The sequence below is a fragment of the Neovison vison genome, chromosome 8 (assembly GCF_020171115.1).
Source record: "Neovison vison isolate M4711 chromosome 8, ASM_NN_V1, whole genome shotgun sequence".
NCBI lineage: Eukaryota > Metazoa > Chordata > Mammalia > Carnivora > Mustelidae > Neogale > Neogale vison.
In genome coordinates, this window is record NC_058098.1 from 112,814,164 (window position 1) to 112,829,313 (window position 15,150).

The 15,150-nt window shown below is 36.9% G+C and overlaps 1 protein-coding gene and 1 non-coding gene across 3 annotated transcripts in view; one reads left to right on the plus strand and one right to left on the minus strand.

The window, feature by feature from the left end:
* SOS1 (SOS Ras/Rac guanine nucleotide exchange factor 1) overlaps nt 1-15,150 on the plus strand; it is a 145,478-nt gene that overhangs the window by 47,006 nt on the left and 83,322 nt on the right. The window lies entirely within an intron of this gene.
* On the minus strand, nt 6,021-6,127 carry LOC122916628. The gene has a single exon (XR_006386256.1). It is a non-coding gene; the product is annotated as a U6 spliceosomal RNA (small nuclear RNA).

Below are 15,150 nucleotides of genomic sequence, written 5' to 3' on the forward strand. Positions count from 1 at the left end.
GCCAAGCAAGGAGCCCGATGTGGGACTCAATTCCAGGATGCTGGGATCAGGACCTGAGCTGAAGGCAGCTGCTTAACCAACTGAGCCACCCAGGCGTCCCTTAAGTCCTTCTTTTGAGTTTGATTTACTTTATGTTTTTGATATAAATAACAAAATGGAATAAATTGAGCAGTTCATGATATTAGTCAATTCAGATTAACTTTTCTCCCCGGAGCAAACATTAAAATTAGAAATAGGATGCTTCTGGGTAAAAGTTTGAAACTAGTTTTGTGAAAATATGTCTGTCCAACATCTTTATATCAGACAAGAGTTTGACTCTAATATTCACTGGCTCTAGCTTGAATTGAAAATAAGATAAAAAGCTACTAATGTGTAACAAGGCAGAGAAGCCAGGCACCTGTGCTTATTACTCCAGAACTTGGTTTTTCTTAGTACTTTGTCAAGTTTTCGAACTTTTTGATGTCTGCATTGTACATACAAGCTGTTTTTTGTTTTTTTCTTAATTTGAGACAGAGAGAGAGAATGCAAATGAGGGGAGAGGGGCAGAAGGAAGGAAAGAGCGAGAAGCAGACTCGCCGCTGAGCAGGCAGCCCCATGTGGGGCTTGATCCCAGGACCCCCGTATCGTGACCTGAACTGGAAGCCGATGCTTAACCAACTGAGCCACCCAGGTGTCCCTCAAACTGTTTTGTAAAAGACAGCCTCGTTAGGTGGGAATTTAGGGTACAAAGTCACTTCTAGCTCTTTCTTCACAATACCTAAGATTTTATGATTATATGTGTTTGTGTTTCCTTTCTTCAGCTTTACTATTTACTCTTCAATAGGTATTATTTTCTATATCCTTTTTATATAACTTAGGAGAGTATTTTTATGGAGAGGGTTCAATAAATGTTTTTAATAAAAATTCAGAAACTTGTGAATAGTCAGATGCTGTATTTATGAATTAAATTCAGGAAAATTGTCAAAAATTATATAACATGGATTAAATATTTGCAAATATTTAAAAATAAAAAATTTCCTATAATAAATAGAAGAAATCTATACATACAAAGTTACAGAACCTTTTATTCTTATCTTAATTATATATATATATAGGCCTAAACACAAATTTTCTTCCCCTACCACAGTTAACAAATTTTGGTTCCATTTTTAGAATTTAAAATAAGATTATATGAGGAAATCAGTATGACCTAATTTTATTAGTTGTCTAATTAATCACAGTGAAAGACCAGGATTTCTTCCCTATTTATTAGTTGGTGTTTCCATAAAAATTAAAAAATAGACTACCAATTAAATTTTGACTACAGAGCATAATATGGATCTTAGTTCATTAATAAATGCAGGCAAAAAGACAGCCACTTTTCAGTGTCACTGTGTAATGTCTTTTTCTGATTTTGATCACTTTGTTAAATTTTTCATTTCCAAATATTAAATTTAAAAACAAGAGAATACTTGGGTTTTTAAAAAAGCTTTTATGACCAAAATCCTCAGAACTTTTGAACTTAACAACTATGAACATTCTTTGCTAACAAACAAGAACTATCTTGCATTATTGCTATGGAAAAATGATTCTGTAGGTTATATTTCAAACTTTATTGACAGATAGCAGATTCTGATTTGGTTAATACTAGGCTATTATTGCAAAAAGATTTACCATTAAGAACTTGTAGGAGCACCCGGGTGGCTCAGGCAGTTAAGCATTTGCCTTTGGCTCTGGTCGTAATCTTAGGATCCTAGAATCGAGCTCCCTGATCAGCAGGAACTCTGCTTCTCCCTTTCCCTCAGCCTCTTCACCCTGCATGTGCTCACTCTCTCTCTCAAATAAATAAATAAAGTCTTAAAAAAAAAAAAACCAACTTGTAAAATCTCATATGCCTCTTTGCCAGGACCAGGTTTATAGTTGCATCAGTTTCTTTGTTTTGCTCAATACTTGTTATCCAAATAACAACAAGGATATTTTGTTACTTGCAAAAGTTATATATTTATGTTTTATAACATTTATTGAAGAAAATACTTAAAACTTCCAAGACTAGAAAAATAGTTTTAAATATTATTCATGATAATCTTAATTTTAAAAAATTTGTAAGTATATCTTATATTTAAAGGAGTACATGTAACTTACACATTCAGTTTAAAATGAATACCTATGTACCTAACACATGGTTCAAGATTCAGTTTATTTCTAATACTTTAAAAGGTCCCTGTGTTTCTCTACATAATTGCATCTCCTCTCCCATCACCTGGAAGTGGATTAATCGACTGCTTACATTTCTTTACAGTTTTATCACATGTATATAAATTCCTGAACAATGCCTGGTTTGGTTTTGCCTTTTTCTGATCTTGACATAAATGGAACCATATTGTTTGTATTAGTCTGTAACTTATATTTTTGCCCAGTATTTTGATTTTGAGAGTCATTTATGTTATGTAGCTTTTAGCTCACTTTTTCACTGGTACATAATATTCCACTTTGTGAGTTTACTACAGTGTATTGATCCATTCTGATGTTGATAGACATTGGGGTTGTTTCCAAGTTTTGCTTTTCAAACATTACTTACTGTTAACATTTTTTTTTAAAAGATTTTATTTATGAGAGAGAGAGAGCGAGCATGAGCAGGGACAGAGGGAGAGTAAGAAGCAGACTCGCCGCTGAGCAGGGAGCCCGACATGAGGCTCATACCCAGGACCTGGGATCATGACCTGACCTGAAGGCAGATGCTTAACAACTGAGTCATGCAGGCGCCCCTTAATTTCTCCTTATTAATGCCATATGTCACAACTAAAAAAATCAATGTTAGTACATTATTATTTACTGAACTTGCGACCTTATTCATGTTTTGCCACTTTTCCCTCCAGTGTCCTTTTTACAGCTTCATATTCGCACCCAGGATACCGCATCACATTTAGCCATCTTGTCTCCCTTGCCTCCTCTGGTCTGTGACAGTTTCTCAGACTTGCCTTATCCTTGTTGACTTTGAGAAGTGCTGGTCATGTTTTTTGCAGAATGCTCCTCAATTTGAATTTGTCCATTGATTTTCTCATGGTTAGACTGAGGTCATAGCTTTTTGGTGAGAAAAATACAGAGGTAAATTGCCATTTTTTGTCACAGCATATCAAAGGTACATGTCATAAACTTGACTTGTCATTGTTGATGTTAACCTTGATCATAGGGCCAAGGTAGTGTTTCTTAGCTTTATCCACTATAAAGTTAATCCTCCATCCCCCATCTTTTACATATTATATGGAACTGGATTGTAACTGAAGCATATAGTATTAAATATCCCTCCCTCAACCTCTAAAGAATATGGAAAAGATAGGGGAGGGAGTAACTATGTAGTTGCATATATATATATATGAAATATGTATATTTCATATAGATATGAAAATAGACAATTTCCCTTTATTTAGGAAAATAAGTTTATATTTGTTTCATATATCTGCTTGTATCTGTATCAGAATGGCCTCATGGATATTTATTTTATACTTTGGATTATAATCCAGTACTGTGTTATTTTCTTGCTCAAATTGTATCAGCTTTGATCATTGGGAAGTCTTTCATGTTGACTCCTGTCTTGTTTTTCCCTTTCTTTCATTCCTTCTTTTTCCCCACTCTGTGACTTTTTTTTTTTTAAAGATTTTATTTATTTATTTGACAGACAGATCACAAGTAGGCAGAGAGGCAGGCGGAGAGAGAGAGGAGAAAGCAGGCTCCCCGCTGAGCAGAGAGCCTGATGTGGGGCTCGATCCCAGGACCCTGGGATCATGACCTGAGCTGAAGGCAGAGGCTTTAACCCACTGCGCCACCCAGGTGCCCCCACTCTGTGACTTTTTGACATGCTCTATACTTTTGGGTTTTGGGCACTTTTCCCTTTCCGGTCCTGCAATATGCTCTAGGCTCATTCTGTATATTCCCATCCCCAGACCTAGAATCAGCCATGTCTCTAAAGAACGCTTTTTTCTCTTTTGGAGTCTGGTGTTAGGAACCAAGATCAGGGCACTGGATGTGCTCCTTGTTAGTGAGGTATGTATATGTACCTTTAGGCCCTCTTAGTGGACTGAACTAGGAAATACATAGGTACATACTCTATGCACATAATGGTAACATGTAGGTGTATTGTTTGATTTTTGTTGTTCTGTTTGAGAACATTTAATTTTAGTACCTTTTTTTAAGGTCTCATTTTAGGTCATGGACAGGGTAGAGAACTTAGTTGAAGGTAACTATGATATTGATATCTTGTCTTTTTTATGAAAAGGTCTTTTTTGGGGTGCCTGGCTGGCTTAGTTGGAGGAACATGGTGACTCTTTGTCAAGGGGTTGTGAGTTCAGGTCCCACATGGGGTAAAGAGAAATAAATAAAACTTAAGAAAAAATAAAGGTCTTTTTACCAAGACCCTTTTAAGACAAAAATAGTCCTCAAGTCATGGACATTTTGTTTCCAAAGTCCAATAACGGAACTGTTTAGAATACAGAGTAAAATTTCCCTTAGCACCAGATATATTGAGTGTAGTTTAATTTTTTTAGCATGGCCTACAGAAATCTTTTACATTGTATCTCTTGCTCACTTCACCTCCTACCATCTTTCCATCATGCTTCCTTATATTCTAATCATACCAAACTGCTTGCTATTTCCTAAACTGCAGTATGTACTCTTGTATCTCTGTGTGTTTACTTAATAGCATTCCTGCCAGATTGCCTTCTTTATTGATTCACCTGGAAGAGTTCCATTCATTTTTCAAAAGTCAGCTCAGGTTGTAGACCTTCTATCAACCCCCCTCTTAATTTCTCCAGATATATTTAGGACTGACTTTGAAGTTCTTTCTTCTGTGTTAATATTTTTCCAGGTGTGATCTTGGGATCACTTGAAAGAATCTTCTGAGGTATTTTGTTAAAGATGCAGATTGTCGGTCCTAACCCCAGATCTTTGCAAAGGGAATAGTGGGAGTGGGGTGAATTTGCATTGGTGAGAGTCTCTGTAGGGTATATGCAGTATTTTTATATTCCACTCCAATATTTTTAAATGAAAAATTTAAAACCTACACAAAGTAGCCAGAACAAATCTTCATATGCCTGTCATCTAGAGTTACCTAGATTTTGCCACATTTACTTCTTCATCCACCTGCCTCTTTATCTTTCCTGAAGTACTTTAAAGCAAATCGTGTTCATCAGAGTTCATTTCCTCCCTGTGTATTTCAACATGCATTTTTTCTTACATATTCTTACATATTCATTCAACTGCAATGCCATTATCATAGTTTTCAAAATTAACAATTTCTTGGTGTCGCTAATAATACCAGTCAAAACTCAGATTCATCCATTTTTCCGAGAAGTGTTGTTTTTGCAGTTGGTTTATTGGAATCAGAAGCCCCAAACAAGGACTGCATATTAAATGTAGTTGTTATGTCTCTGAATTTTCTTTAATTTACAGACCCTTCTCTCCCAATTGACTTATTACAGGAACTGGGTCAGTTGTCATTCAAGATGTTCAACATTCTGGATTTTTCTGTTTACTTCCTTGGGGTAATATCTAACTTATATGTGTCATAGTTTCTATAAATGGAAGTTAGCTTTTGAATCTTGATTAGATTTATTTTTAGCTTTTTTGGCAAGATTATTCCACAGGTGGTGCTGTGGCTTTATGCTGCGTCAAGTGTGGCCTCAGTTTTAGTGATAATAACTTAAGATTGATCAGGTGATTCTCAAGTGACAGCCTTAGCCCTTCTTTATAAAAGATTAACTCTTCATATAACGGTTTCATCTGCTGGTGATTAATGTCTGAATTTATGTTGTTCAAGTTGCAGATGGGTGGTTTTTGCTCTGCATTCCTTTTACATTTGTTCTCTGGAATCTTTCTGTAAGGAAGAATTCCTCATCAATTTGGGTTTTTTGGTTATCCCAGAGTATAGTTTGGACAGGAAAAGAAGGATGTATATTAATTATTTCAGGATTAAGAATTGGTGCCCCAGTTATTTTCAGTGCTATTTAATGAGTTTGGTATTTTTTAAAACATCATTTTGACCTCCTTGGTTTTTATAGATTCACTGTATTTCATGAGTTATCCTTGTACAGGGGCCATGCTAATCTTCTCTGTATCATTCCGAATTTAGTAAATGTGCTACTGAAGCAAGCACAGTCAGTGTATTTCCGTTAGTTACAATAGATTTGGTTTTTTAATTAGCCCATATTTTGAAAGTGAGAAACCTTTTCATAATATTCCTGTGTTTTGTTTTGTTTGTTATGACCCATTCACCTCTGAGAGCTTCCCTGCTTTCTGGTACAATAAGATGTCCCAGGTTTATAATGTCATTTACAATGTGGTTTTGAATGAAGGGTTAAATATGTATGTGTTTTAAAAATTCTGTGTGTGAATATTTCCTACTATAATTGAAAATTTCTTCAGATGGTATGAGATAGAACTTTTCAGTAACTGTATTTCCTATAATTTAAAGTTGTTGCTATATGTTAGCTGTATCTTTTTTCATTGCTTTTATTGTAAAAATTACAGTTGAAGTTATCTTTATTATTTTTGTACATGCATTTTTTTTGGCCATATGTAGTAGTCCAAAGCTATTTCTATAGTGTACACAAATTCTCAGATTATTTATTTATTTATATTTTGCTCACATGGCCAAATATGTAATGAGTAGTTTTAAATAATTTTTACTTATTGCAGTTAATTCATTGTAATCATTTCACATTAGTAAGAAAGAAAAATTTTGACAATTGGGACTAAGTTATTTGCAAATATCCATTAAAAAAGCTCTCTTCACATCCTGTACTTACAACAGCTAATAGGTTAATAAGTAAATTTATCTCACCCATAAAAACCCAGTAGTTAGGTAGTTTTGCTACTTGAGTATTTGAAACACTACTAGGAGAAATAGCTCTCTACAGCCAAAAAAATTAAATACAATAAAAATTTTAAACCACTTGATAAAAAATTTCAGCTTTGTTTCACTATAATACAAGAACCTTAAACTGAGGAGTTCAACTTGAATTTCTTATCTTTTCTGCAAAATATCCTCTTCTTGGAGTACGTAGGTGGCTCAGTGGGTTAAAGCCTATGCCTTCGGCTCAGGTCATGATCCCAGGGTACTGGGATCAAGCCCCACATTGGGCTCTCAGCTCAGCAGGGAGCCTTCTTCATGCCTCTCTTGGCCTGTCTCTCTGCCTACTCTGTCAAATAAGTAAATAAAATCTTAAAAATCCTCTTCTAGTATTTACTAGTATTTACTAAGTTGATGGTTCTCTCCTCCAAAATAGTTACCCAAACACACCTCCCAGTGTTTCTACCTTGGTTTAGGTCTTCACTCTTTCTTTTTCCAGACCTGTAGCATCCTTCCAACTAGTTTTGCTTCCTTCAATATAATCTTCATTTCAACTCATTCTTCGTACTGATACTAGAGAAATTCTTCCACAAAGGGATATAATTATGTCAGTGTCTTGTTTAAAACCTTTCAATTATTCTATTTCCCTGGTAACTTCCCCACTTCTTAGGATTAAACACAAGTGTGCCCTTCCCAGGCTTAGCCTTCCCTACATGCGCTCTTTGGGCCAGCTCTTAAAGTTTTCCCAACATATCATTTGGTCTTGGCCTCTATAATTTTTTATATGCTAGCGTTTTTAGTAAAAGCCCTGCCTCCTAATGTGCTGCCTTTCACACCTTATTCATCCTTTATAAGCTGCAGTTCATGTGTGTTTTCCTTGGGAAGACTTTTGTTTTGTTTTTGTTTAAGAGAGGGTGCAAGCTGGAGGAGTGGGGAGGGGCAGAGGGAGAAAGACTCTTAAGCAGCCTTCATGCCCAACATGGGGCTTGATCTAACAATCCTGAGGTCATGACTTAAGCCAAAATCAAGAGTTGGAAGTTTAACTGATTAAGCCACCCAGGCGCCCCACTTGGGAAGACTTCTGATACTTCTGATACTCCTCATACCCATCAGCAAGGTCACTCTTTTTTTTTTTTTTTTTTTTGTCATCGCTGTACCTTAAATATAACTCCATTTTAGCCCCATCACACTATGTTAATTCAGTTGTGTACAAGTCTAGCTCCTCTGTGAGCTGAACTCTTTGTGAGGGTAGATGTTATGTTCTTATTTCTCTTTGAATCCCCAGCAAATAAGAGGAACTCTGGAAGAAAAAAAATAAGATTGTTACATATATGGGACTAAAAGCTAATTAACAGTCTCCAAGAAATGAGAAAACATTTTTAGTCAACTTAATTATAGAAAAGATTTAAGTTCTCTGATTTGTTTTATTTTTGTCTCTTAATTTTTTTACAAAGGGTTTTTGCTTTGGTTTTTAAATCTATGAATGAGGAAAGATAAGCACCTAAAACATAAAATGTTAGCTAAATAATTATTGTAACACTAAGAAAGAAATGTTAACAGTCCGAATCTTTATTTGCTATGGCGAAGTTTTGAGAATACATGTTTTATTTTGTATTCTGTTATATTTATAAATCAAAGTAGCAGATCTGGGCTCAAGATAGGATGAAATACACTCTAGAAGCCTTTCTCGTTCTTCAGAGAGCCATTAGCTAGAAAAGGCTATGAAAAATTCATCAGAGTTCAATGTAGTGTTTTCTGGCAGTTTACCCAGGGGATTGCTGAATACACTGAGAAGACTCCTGTATCGGACAACTAGGGATTGATACAGACCTGATCCCTTTGTTTTTTGATTCCACAAAATCTGGCAATAATAGCCCACAAAGTTGCTTCTGAATCTGTTAGAAACCAGTAGAGACAAAATGGACCATCTCTAAGATAGATGTAGGAAGTCTTTAAAGTACGTTTTTGTTTTGTTTTAAGTTTTATTTATTTATTTGACAAACAGAGATCACAAGTGAGCAGAGAGGCAGGCAGAGAGAGAGGGGGAGGCAGGCTCTCTGCTAGGCAGAGAGCCTGATGTGAGACTCGATCCCAGAACCCTGAGATCATGACCTGAGCTGAAGGCAGAGGCTTAACCCACTGAGCCATCCAGGCGCCCCGAGGATGTTTAAAATTCAATGTGTCATCTTTTGTTGAATAGGATGATTCTACCTTAAAAGAATTACTCACTGTCATGATCATACAAAATTCTTACTCATGGCTGTCATTAATTCTTTAATGAAGTTCTTACATTTGCTTTATTTAAATTATCCAATTGTATTTTTAAAAATATATGAACTTTTTGATATCAGTAAATGTAAGTATAAAATACAATATTTTAAAAAACCGTATGTAAGGGAAAACCCACATCTAGTGTATAAACCCAATTCTAAATGCTTATTATAATTGGCCTCTCTCTCTCTCTCTCTCTCTCTCTCACACACACACACACACACACACACCCTATACACCTTCAGTGAATATCAGCTCTAGATGACTTCTGAAGGCTGTCATAAGATTGGGCAGGGTAACCTCTTCTGTATGGTCTTCAATAATTTGGATCATTTGACCTATTAAATACCTTGAGTACCACTTAAATGGAATGTAACACTTTAGCTGTAACACTATCTCACAGAAAAGAAGTGTTTTTTGTTCTCTATACAGGAAATGCAATACTACTTCTGTCTGCTCATTAAATCTCTTAATAGCATCTTCCTTAAAAGAATAAAGAGCAAAGTCTGTATTTCAGGAATTGGTCTTCTTATCTTGAAACATTTGCTGTTGTCCATGCTTTTCAGTTGGAGGTCTTAAAGTATTATTTTTTTAAGGAAGTAAAATAACTTATTAGTCTCTTGTATGAACAAACCTTGTAATTCTAATTTGACAGATTTAAGATATGGTAAAGGTTAATAGTCAGAAATTTAGAAGAACAGCTGGCCATCATGCATTATTTTCTGTTTAAGCCTAATTCTTTGTGTGATTAATTTACCTAATAGGTTTTATTTGGCTATTAGTAACCGTAAGTGAATAAAACAGTTTGAATTTAAATTTCTAAAACTTTATGCAGTATCAAGTTTGTTTAAACCATAGCATTTCACCACTCTAGTTATATACAGTTTATTTCATTCTACATAATTATGTATTTTAGTTCTGTCTTTATATGTTGAATGGTTTCTCCTAAGGAGTTTATGCTCCTGGAATCATCCAAACTCTAGCCTTACCACTACCCCTTTTCGGTTTTTATTCTAAGAAAGATATTTTATCCCTTTCACCCCTGCAACCCTAAGGCTTTGAGTATACCTTGAATGTCATGGATTTAGAGCGAAAAGCAAAGAGAATATGATTCTAGACTTAGATAAACAAGGCCCTGCCCAATTAGATTATCACTGTCCATCCAGTAGACAAGGGAACATGTAATTATAACTCAGTATGACAAACTGATAACAAAAATGAGGTATCCAGTACAAGCATTAGCAGAGTGTAAGGCCCCTATAAGCAGAGACATTTCTTGGTTTATCACTGTGTATCCAACATTTTCAGAGTCTGATACTTAATAGAGTCAATAAATCATTTGAATGAATGAGATTAATTCTCCCTTAGAAAGACGCAAGAAACAAGGAAGTCTTCCCAAATGAGGTGAGACCTGGGCTTTGAAAGTCAGACAGGCAGATAAAAGGTAAGAGAATGAATGGTAGGCATGGAGAACAGTGAGTGAAACTGCATGCCATGTTTTAGCAAACCGCATATAGTCTGAATTGCTTCGGCATAAAGTGTAACCTGAAGAGCAGCTGGAGGTGGAGATATATATTAGTGAAGAATTATGTTGTTTGCATGGGTTTCTTTGAAAAACAAAGAACATTTTTAAAAATAATATGATTAATTTGCACTTTCCAGAACACTTTCTAAAATGTGTTCCCGAGATACCTAAACCTCAGAGGGCTCTGATATTTTTAAAAGTTAATTAAATTTATTGTTGATTAACTATTTTTATTTGAGGGGCGCCTGGGTGGCTCAGTGGGTTAAGCCGCTGTCTTCGGCTCAGGTCATGATCTCGGGGTCCCGGGATCGAGTCCCACATCAGGCTCTCTGCTCAGCAGGGAGCCTGCTTCCTCCTCTCTCTCTCTCTGCCTGCCTCTCTGCCTACTTGTGATCTCTGTCTGTCAAATAAATAAATAAGATCTTTTAAAAAAATTCATAAATATTTTTATTTGAATATTACCTCTAGCATTTTAGCTGTATGTTGGATATTCAGTATATTTATAATTTCATAAAGTTTACTTTATTTGTAATTTTGAATGAAAATGATTATACCTTTTCAGATTATAGAGATTTATAGTGGTACCTTTGCATTTATTACTTGTCAACGTTTATTAAAGTGTGACAGCATACTTCAAGCCAAGTGTTTTGTGGAAGCCCACCAGGTGATTAGATGCAGTTTGTGGGCATTTTCCTTATGCTGATGGGGCTACTAGGATACTCCTCAGACTCCAAATTTGACAGTCAGGGGTTTAGTGGAACGAGTGATGGCCCAGACACCGGGAGGCCCAGCTTCAGTATTTATAACATTGCTAGTATTTGTAGCATACCCATTCATAGGTATTTTCCTTTTTCTTATTTGCTAAATAGTGGGGCTGGGTTAAATGACTCCTAAAGTCCCTTTTATTTCTAAAATTCTGTGGGTTTTGTAAATCTATAGATGTATAGTTCATGTGATTCTGAAGCCTTGGACAGGAATGTAATCCCCAATTATAGCTACGGTTTCCAGTACAACATCTTGTGAAAACAGGGGCTGCTATACTATGATTTCTAAAATATACTTTCATTTTGGGGTACCTGGGTGGCTCAGTCAGTTAAGCATCTGCCTTCAGCTTAGATCATGATCTGGAATCCCAGGATTGAGCCCTTCATCAGGCTTCCCACTCAGCAAGGAGTCTGCTTCTCCCTCTAACCCTCCCCCTCTCATGCATTCTCTCTCTCTGACTCTCTCTCAGATGATAAATAAAATCTTTTAAAAAATAAAATGTACTTTCATTTCTTAAATTTAGCTCTATGTGTGAGATACAGTTTTCCTTCTTATAAGGGCTTTTTTTAAGATTTTATTTTATTTTATTTATTTATTTATTTATTTATTTTTAAAAGATTATTCATTTATTTATTTGACAGAGAGAAATCACAAGTAGACGGAGAGGCAGGCAGAGAGAGAGAGAGAGGAAGGGAAGCAGGCTCCCTGCTGAGCAGAGAGCCCAATGCGGGACTCGATCCCAGGACCCTGAGATCATGACCTGAGCCGAAGGCAGCGGCCTAACCCACTGAGCCACCCAGGCGCCCCTAAGATTTTATTTTTTATTTTTTTAAGATTTTATTTATTTATTTGATAGAGACAGCACGAGAGGGAACACAAGCAGAGGGAGTGAGAGAGGAAGAAGCAAACTTCCCACCAAGCAGAGAGCCTGATGTGGGGCTCGATCCCAGGATCCTGGGATCATGACCTGAGCTGAAGGCAGACGCTTAACTGACTGAGCCAGGCACCCCTTTATTTTTTATTTTTAAGTGATCTCTACACCCCATGTGGGGCTTGAACCTTAGAACCCAGCAATCAGGAGTCACATGGTCCACTAACTAAGCCAGCCAGGTGCCCTGAGACATAGTTTTTCTTGTTAAGTACTTTTATAATTAAATGTTCCTTTTTCTTCCCAAGTCATATTAGAGATTTTGATAGGATAGGTAGAGATATCTAGCAAGTGTTTGAGATGTGTGTCTAAAACTCAGGAGAGAAGTCAGGATTAGAGATAGCTTTGGCAGTCATCTGGATAGATTATAGTTTAAGATGTAGAACTAATGAGATTGGGGGAAAGAACAGAAGAAGGGAATAAACAAATGACAGTAGAATCCAGAGTAGAGGAAAATAAGGGACTTCACAAGAAAATGGAAAAATAAGAGAGGTAGAATAGATTGTGCCACTGATGAGAAAAGAGAATTTTAAAAACGAAGACTTGACTGAGAGCCCCCCATGAAAAGTGTACCATGTGGTGTTAGGATTCACTGATAAATGAGGATGAATCAGCCATGAAGGGAAACAGAGAAGACAATTTAAGCCAATGGGTGCATGCAGTTCAATGAATGAAAATAAAACTTTTAAGCAGAATCAGACCTGAAATACAGAGAACAAACTAAACTGATGGTGGCTTGGGGGGGAAGGGAGTTAGGGGGATGGACCGGATGGGTGAAGGGGAATGGGAGATACTTCTGGTTATGGAATGAATAGTCAAGGGAATGTGAGCACAGCATGTGGAGTATAGTCCGTGATACTGTAGTAACGTGCTGACGGATGGCACCTGCACTGTGAGCATAGCATAAGGTGTAGAGAAGGCTACACTGCTATTACTGCTGTACACCTCAAACCATTGTAACCTTGTGTGTCACCTATACTCAGATAAATGAATTAACAAAACATTAGCCAGGCTCCAGTTTAAAAACAGAAAGGTGGGTTTGGTCTTGTAAAGTGTTGAAGGGGAGTAAGTTTACACTAGTTATATACTTTAGAGTATGATGGAATGGAGAATAGCAAGTGCTGAGCTGAGAAACACCAATTCTGGGCTCTAAATCCAGACTAACCATTATTTTAATTGTCCATCCATTCAGTCATCTAACAGGGTGGAGAGATTGATAAACAAATCACTTACAGTCAGGTTGGTAATTGCTATACCAGACATAACCAAAAATGACTGGACAAATGATTTAAGCCTTTGGAGCTTGGTTTCTTCATCTGTAAAACAATAATAAATTGCCTTAAACCTCAGACTTGATGAAGCACTATCCACTACAGTTGTGAGTTGTTGTATTATCTGCCTCTAAATTATTTTTCTTTAATAAGTATTTTAAATGCATATATATGTATATATATGTAACTTTATGTAAGATTTATTTATTTATTTGAGAGAGTACGTGAGTGCACACAAGTGGGGGAGGGGCAGAGGGAGAGAGGCAATCCCAAGCAGATGCCCCACTGAGTGCAGAGCCTGATGTAGGGCTTGATCTCAATCCATGAGATCATGACCTGAGCCAAAATCACAAATCAAGGGTTTATCTGACTGAACCACCCAAGCAGTCCTCTGTTGAGTTTAACATACATTTCAGAAATTCATTATGTAGTATACTGTCTATTAAAATGTCCCCCTACACTGACGCTGTCATACCCTGTCTGCTGATGAGGTGTAGTAGGACAGACCATACTGCATGCTCTTGGCCAGCGAGTACTGTGCACTTTCCTCCAAAGAAGGCTCTGCTGCTGTTCTAAAGTTGAACATATTTTAAAACTTACATTGTCTGTCTCCTGGAACTGATTTTTCTGCCTTTTTTTTTTTAAGATTTTATTTATTTATTTGACAAAGAGAGATCACAAGTAGGCAGAGAGGCAGGCAGAGAGAGAGAGAGGAGGAAGCAGGCTCCCCGCTGAGCGGAGAACCTGATGCAGGACTCGATCCCAGGAGCTCGAGATCATGACCTGAGCCAGAGGCAGAGGCTTAACCCACTGAGCCACCCAGGCGCCCTTTTCTGCCATTTTTAAGAGTAGGGAATGGGGTGCCTAGATGGCTCAGTCGGTTAAGCATCTGCCTTTGGCTCAGGTGATGATTCCAGGGTCCTGGGATTGAGCTCCATGTGGGGCTCCCTGCTCAGTGGAGAGTCTACTTCTTCCTTCCTTCCTTCTACATACTTCCTATGTTCTTTCTCTGCCAGCCACTCCTGCTTGTGTTTATGCTGTCTCTCTCTCTCCCTCTCTCTCTCCCTCAAATGAATAAGTAGAATCTAAAAATATAAATAAAAGTAAGGAATAGTTGCGACCCATAGTGAAGTGGCAGAGGATGCAGGTAAACACTATCCTGCTGGTTATTAAAATGTAAGTTCTACAGAGGCTCTTGGCCTGATGGGCTCCAAAGAAATGGTTTAGGAAAATGAAAGTAAAGATAATTAGGTATTGTCCACAATAGCCAAACTATGGAAAGAGTCTAGATGTCCATCAACAGATGAATGGAGAAAGAAGATATGTGTGTGTGTGTGTGTGTATATACATATACACCCGATGGAATATTATGCAGCCATCAAAAGTGAAATATTGCCATTTGCAATGTGGATGGAACTAGAGGGTGTTATGCTAAGCAAAATAAGTCAATCAGAGGAAGACAGTTATCATATGATCTCAGTGATACGAGGAATTTGAGAAACAAGACAGAGGATCCTAGCAGAAGGGAGAGAAAAATGAAGCAAGGTGAAACCAGAGAGAGAGACAA